Below are 6,853 nucleotides of genomic sequence, written 5' to 3'. Positions count from 1 at the left end.
TGTGATGAAAGTTATACATTTTCTTGAATTTGCAAACTCCTTTGCGTTATCTTTGTTCCAGCAATTTGGATCTGCCTTCCACAGTTGTCCAATTATCCAGCCTCCAATGAATTCTACAAAGAGAATAGATTGCAACTGTTAGGGTTTATCCTCTTGTGCTAGCAAGAATTATAAAAAACTGTATAGATTTAAAACTCTAGCCAAGTATTTATATAAGCCCAAACGGGCTCGGCCTGGTCCGATCTAATATTTAATTAATCCATTTAATTAAATTCGGTTCGTGAATTAATTAATCCAATTAATTAATTCGGAGTTATAAATAACCAATCAAATTAATTAATTTATCTAACGATTGTTAAATTAATTAATTAACAAATTGCAATCTTTCAATTATCTTTTGTGTGCGACCCATTAGGTTCTCGATCACGATGCCTAGCGACGTGAAATATTATGTTGATCTAATCAAAAATTGATAAATTAAAACACCCTTTTAATTTATTACCAATTCACACTCGTCGTCCCAGATTGATGTCTAGCAATGTATCAGGGCAACACATGTGACGGAAAATATCACATGATATGACAAAACCAAACATGTTCGTTTACCATGAAATTATAATCCCTTCGTCAATATGATCCGATCAATTACGAGATATGGAAGTGTGTCAATCTCGATTAACGATCATATCTTTCATTTTACCATTGAAGTCAATATGAGTCGAAAACTCCTTTTCGACTTATGAGTATACCTTGACGAAGAATTTCGTTATCGACTTAATTGAATGAAATGCAGATCACAATCTTTTACTATCTAAGAGTGACGAATCCTCTATTGCTTATTCACAGCCTTCATATGATTCTTGACATACCCGACCGATGTCGTATTAACGACCCTTGGTAGAGCAACATTCAACACCGTCAAAGCATGACTGTCCTCATATAAAGTACGATAACGACTTTAAGTCGAATGATCAATTTCACTACCCAACGTTAGAGATCAGCCACTGACACTCAGATAGTTAACCATGTGAAATCTCTTAACGGGTCTCCAATATTTCGTTTTATAATAAAACATCCACACGTTCATTTAAATGTCACCACATTTTAGCTTGTGAGATCAGTTACTTACTTCACAAGTAAGAAATGCCACACGTGATTGTCTATCCGTAATAACGATATCTGTATCTCGTTATTACTTACGACCATGAATTGTTCAAGATCTAATGATATGTAGTTTGCATCTCACAATCACAACTCCTTGTGATTAACAAATCACTTAAATTTGAATCTTCAACTCTATTATTTAATATTATTTATCAGAATATTAATTTAAATAAATAATAGATCTTGCCAAAAATAAATGCATTAAACATATTAAAAATATTTACAACCTAAATTGATTGGGTCTAGAACATAACAATTACAATAGTATTAATTTTTATATGTGGTGGCTAAGATTAGTTGACATTATTTACAGATGGGATTGGTTGCAAGCTTTTGCACTCCAGTCATATGATTTTCGTTGACAGTATGATTTATAGCAGATTCAGTTGGTATATGTAATAACCTCATCAAACATGGTCATCTCATCTAACTTTTCTGTTTAAGGATGAATGAGCACATGGATAACTTTGTGGGTGATTTATGTCATCTGCCTTGTCAAAGTGAATAGTTCCCTACATTGTTCAAGTTGAACAGTCATATATATATATATATATATATGACGTGCCATAAATGTCTCTGTGTTTAGTCCTCACTATTCGTATTGTATGTTGCTCCTTCTGTCTCATAAAGATAGTCCCGTTTTTCCTTTTTGTCCGTCCTAAATTGTAGTCCCATTTTTTTATTTGGGAGTGTAGTTAATATATTAGTTTTCTAATACTCCTATTTAATGTTCTTGATTATTGATTGCATTAATCCAAAAGTATATTAGGTAAAATGATAGTAAAATTTATTATTTCAGTAAGTTAAATTTTCTTAATTTGTTTAAAAAATGAAATAGGACTATTTTTATGGGATGAATGGAGTAATAATTAATTATTTTCTTTTTAGATTTATGAGTCTGAAGTACGATATAAATTTTTATAAAGTTCATAAACGTGTGATGAGATGAAAGATCCTTGGCACTCAACAACCACACTCCGACAATTATAAGATATGTTATGGATGAAGAAAGAAATGACCATTCAAATCTTTTGTGTAACGTTACATTTTCTATTGCCTACTTATAGATTTCATGATGTACATTTTTTCTTGTTATGCTTATTTTTATATCTCAAGTAAAGTATGATTTCCTTGCCCATATTAATGCATACTCGAATATAAAATACGTTATGTTACCATGATAAGAAGATTGACGTGGATGACATTTTTTTTTATCTAAAGGAAATAGCACTACCTACCAACACAAAATTGATGCACGACTTACTACAAGAAGTATAAGAATTGAACAATCAAAGTTAAGCATCGCCACCACAAAATGCACTGACACTTCAGAATACATCTCCTTTTGTCAATGGAGTTATCTCAGGTATTGTGTAGTTCCGTAGATACAGGCTTCCCACTTTTGAGGGTGGTTTTAACCCATTGGCTGTTGAGGAATGGATTAGAGATCTTGCGTACTTCTTTCGATGCATTACTTGTACAAATGCGCTTGTATCGGCTAGTCACTAGTGGAAATCTACCTCACATACTAGGATCGAAGAATAGCGGCTTAATCTAACTTGTGTACAGTTTAAAGATGAGGTGATGGCAAAGTACTTTCCACAGGATTCAAGAGACTTCAAGGAATTAGAGTTTCTACAGCTCAGATAGGAAAACATGTCACTTATTGATTACGAGAGAAAGTTTGAGCAGCTTTCCAGGTATGCCTTGTAATTAGTGGATACAGAAGTTAAGAACGTCAGGAGGTTCGAACATGGACCACGCTAAAAAATTAGTATAATTATCATGTCTCATTGTTTCACATCACACCATGAAATGTTGGAAAGGGCTGATGCTATTTTAGACTGTATTTGAGAGAGATGTCCAATGGATCAAAAAGTTATTTGAAAAAATAAAGTGGAATGATTATAACAAGGAAAGACATTACTAGCAGAATTAGAGCCCAATCAAAGAAGTTCTTTTGTTGGGCGAATGGGAGTATTACACCATTTTTAAGTATAATAAACTCATCACATGAGAACGCTTATATAGGAAAAAAATATATGTTTTCGGTGTGGTAAGTCGGGACGCATTGCTTTGAATTATAGGGAGCCTCTATAGAAGAAGGATGATGACCAAGACAAAAATAAAAAAGGGAAGGCCCAAATTTTTGCATTGAATCAACAGGAGGCTGAATAGGATCCAAATGTGATGGTAGATATTTTATTATTTTTTGATGTACTGTTTATGTTTTTTTTTACTCTGGGGCTACACATTCTTCTATCTTTGTATCTTTTGTGGCTATGTCTAGCTCTCATGTATGAAAATGGATAATGTGTTACAGGTTAGCACCTCTCCAGGAAGAACTTTTTGTACAAATCAAAAAATTGAGGCTATTAAGTTAGAGGTTGACGAAAAGTTATAAAGGTAGACCTATTCCTTTAAGATATAACCTTCTAGAGCACCCAAACACAATTGAGTTCGACATATATTGTCAAACCTTTCTAGATAGGTGGAGTGAAAGCTTAAAATCGCAACCAGAGATAGTAAATGAGCTCGAAGATGAGGCTGAGCTTGAGCCCAAACTAAAAGCTCAGGCTGAATCAAATCCAGAGGAAGATTTTGAATAGGAGCATGGGGATGACTTTGGGTTGGAATTAGAGAATGATCACGAGCATGAACCTAAGCCAATAATCGAGATGCACATAGAGTTCGGCCGGAGGCAAAAGATTTCTCCGAATATGAAGCTCCATTAAAGAAGATTCATAGGATTTATAGGGATTAGAAACTTAGATTCCATTTCCTTAGTAGTATTGTGATATTTTTCCTTTATGTTATTAAAAATTTGTCGAACTATTGTATATCCTAATTTAAGGGAGTATCTTAATAAAAATTTTAATTTCCTTTGAATATATTGAGCTATTTTGTTGTATAACATTTTTAAGACAAATTTATTTTGTTGATTTAAAAGAAATGGTAAGACAACAAGACCAAGCAGCTATATTTATGGATTTGATGAGGGCGGTACATGACCTTGGTAGGAATCAAGCCTTCGCAACAGCACCTCCTCAAAATGGACCGACAAATGCCAACAATACAAGTTCAATTACAGAGTAATTTTTCCGTTTCAAATCTCATTCTTTTGATGGCAAAACAAACCCTTTGGCATTCAAGAAGTGGTTGAGAGGGCTTGAACAAATCTATAAACACATGGCATGTACTGACGCACGGAAGGTATCATGTGCTGAATTTATGCTGGTTGGAGCAGCATGCCACTGGTGGGAGTCTACATCATGCACCAGAACTAAAGCACAACAACGCGCTATGACTTCAACGCAGTTAAAAGAATTAATGACAAAATACTTTCCCCAATCACTGAGGGATCGGAAAGAGGCAAAGTTCCTACAGTTGAAATAAGCAAATATGTCACTTGATGAATATGAAAGAAAGTTTGAACAACTTTTTAGGTATGTTACACACCTTGTGGATACCAAACCAAAAAAGGCTAGGAGGTTTGAACTAGGTTTGCGTCCAGAGATTGGAGGAATCATGGCATCTCACCATACGACTACCTATAGCGAAGTGCTTAAGCAAGCTCAATTAATTTCTAATCGTCTAAAAAAGGGATAAGATAAAAGAGAAAAATAATGAATCATATGTGAAACGAAAGTAGAATGGATCGAATAAGGGGAAAGGATTTAGACAATTTAAGAAGGCCAATACAAGATCAAGATCAGGATCAAGCAAACCATATAAAGTTACTCCACGATGTCCTAAATGAAACAAGGCACATGGAGGAAAGCGCTTATTTGGGAAAATGTGTGCTATCAATGTGGCCAAGAAGGTCATTTTGCAATGAGCAAGGTAAAAAAGTGAAAGCCAAAGTCTTTGCTTTAACCTAGGAAGAGGCAACAGAGGATCATAATGTCCATCGTATTTATTGCCAAATCATATACTGTATGTGAAACTTATAAAGAAGTTATGGTTTCTCGTGATAACATTTTCAGAAAAGATGCAATTAAGGATGAAATGGATTCGATAATGTTTAATAATATTTGGAAACTTGTTGATTTATCACCGAGATCCAAACCTATTCAATGTAGATAGGTATTTAGAAGAAAATATAATGTTGTCGGCACTCTAAATACTTTCAAGGCTAAATTGGTAGCCAAAGGTTGTCGACAGAAGGAATGAATAGACTATTTTGACAGTTATGCACTGGTGATAGAATATAATCGATTAGCATATTATTTGCTTTAGCTTCGATACATAACTTGCGTGTTCCTCAAATGGATGTCAAGAAGGCATTCTTAAATGGGGATCTCAATGAGAAGGTCTATATGGAACAACCTGAGGGTTTGCTCTACCTGGAAATGAACATAAGTTAGTAAAATCATTATACAGTTTGAAGTAGACACCTAAGAAATGGCATGAAAAGTTTGACTTAATAATAATATCATTCATATTTAAACATAATAGCGTAGATAGATGTTTATACACTAAAGTGTGTGATGATTATGTAATATTTATATGCTTATATGTTGATGACATGTTGATTATAAGTAATCACATGAACGTTATAGAAGAAATGAACATTTTTCTATCTTCTAAATTCAAGATGAAGGATCTTGGACAGGTGGATACTATTTTAGATATAAAAGTCACAAAGACTAGTATAGTAGGTTTATTAGAAATCCAAGTAATGATCATTGGAAGGCCATTGAGAGAGTTCATGGATACTTAAAGAAAACCAAGAACTTAAGCTGCAATATACTAAATTCCTGACGGTATTGGAAAGATTTACCAATACTAGTTGGATATCTAGTATGTGTGAAAGTAAACTCACCTCGGGTTGCTTGTTCACTTTAAGAGAAGGTGTTGTTTCTTTGAAGTAAAAAAAAAAAAAAACAAGCATGCACACTCGACCATGGAATCTAAATTTGCACTATTGGAAACCTGGAAAGAGGCCGAGTGACTTAAAGATCTCTTCTATAAGCTCCATTTGGGATTGAAGAATATGTCTTCAATACCTATCATGTGTGATAGTCAAGTCACATTAGTAAAAGCGTAAAATGAGGTAGACATTGGAAAGTCTAGACATATGAGTCTTACACATAGTCACATAAGGAAATTAATCAAGGATGAAATAATTTCCCTAAATTATGTAAGTCAATTAAAATTTAGTAGATCCTTTTACTAAACCTCTAGATAGAGATTTAGTGGTGTCTACTTTGAGTAAGATGGTGTTAGAACTCCTTAATTAAAAAGGTCTACCAATGATGGAAACCCTACCTGTCATTACTCAAAAAGTAATCAATGGGTTCAAAGGATAACAACAAGTTATTCGATATGTAAATAGTTGCAGCATTATTTAAATCCATGATGACCCTATCCTAGTTAAAATAAAGTTGGATGTTACTAAAATGAGGGTTGAGCTTTAAACTTTTAATGAAATTCAGTGCTAAAACATAAATACCTCTAAAAGTAACAAAAATATTGAAAGAATTTCACCTAAAAGAAATTTTAGGTGGTGCCACCTCATCTTTCTTAAAAGATTGTTGAAAAGGATTATCGCAAGACCATAATAGCGCTAAGTGAGTCATGAGGAACTTGAGAACACGTGGTACTCATGTGTGTGTTCTTACCGATATTGTCACATGGAATAATTGGTTCAAAGCTTCGTGATATCTTTGATTCCGACTTTACGTTG

Source organism: Olea europaea, chromosome 21 (assembly GCF_002742605.1).
Source record: "Olea europaea var. sylvestris chromosome 21, O_europaea_v1, whole genome shotgun sequence".
Classification (NCBI taxonomy): domain Eukaryota; kingdom Viridiplantae; phylum Streptophyta; class Magnoliopsida; order Lamiales; family Oleaceae; genus Olea; species Olea europaea.
Note: the sequence above shows the minus strand (reverse complement) of the source record.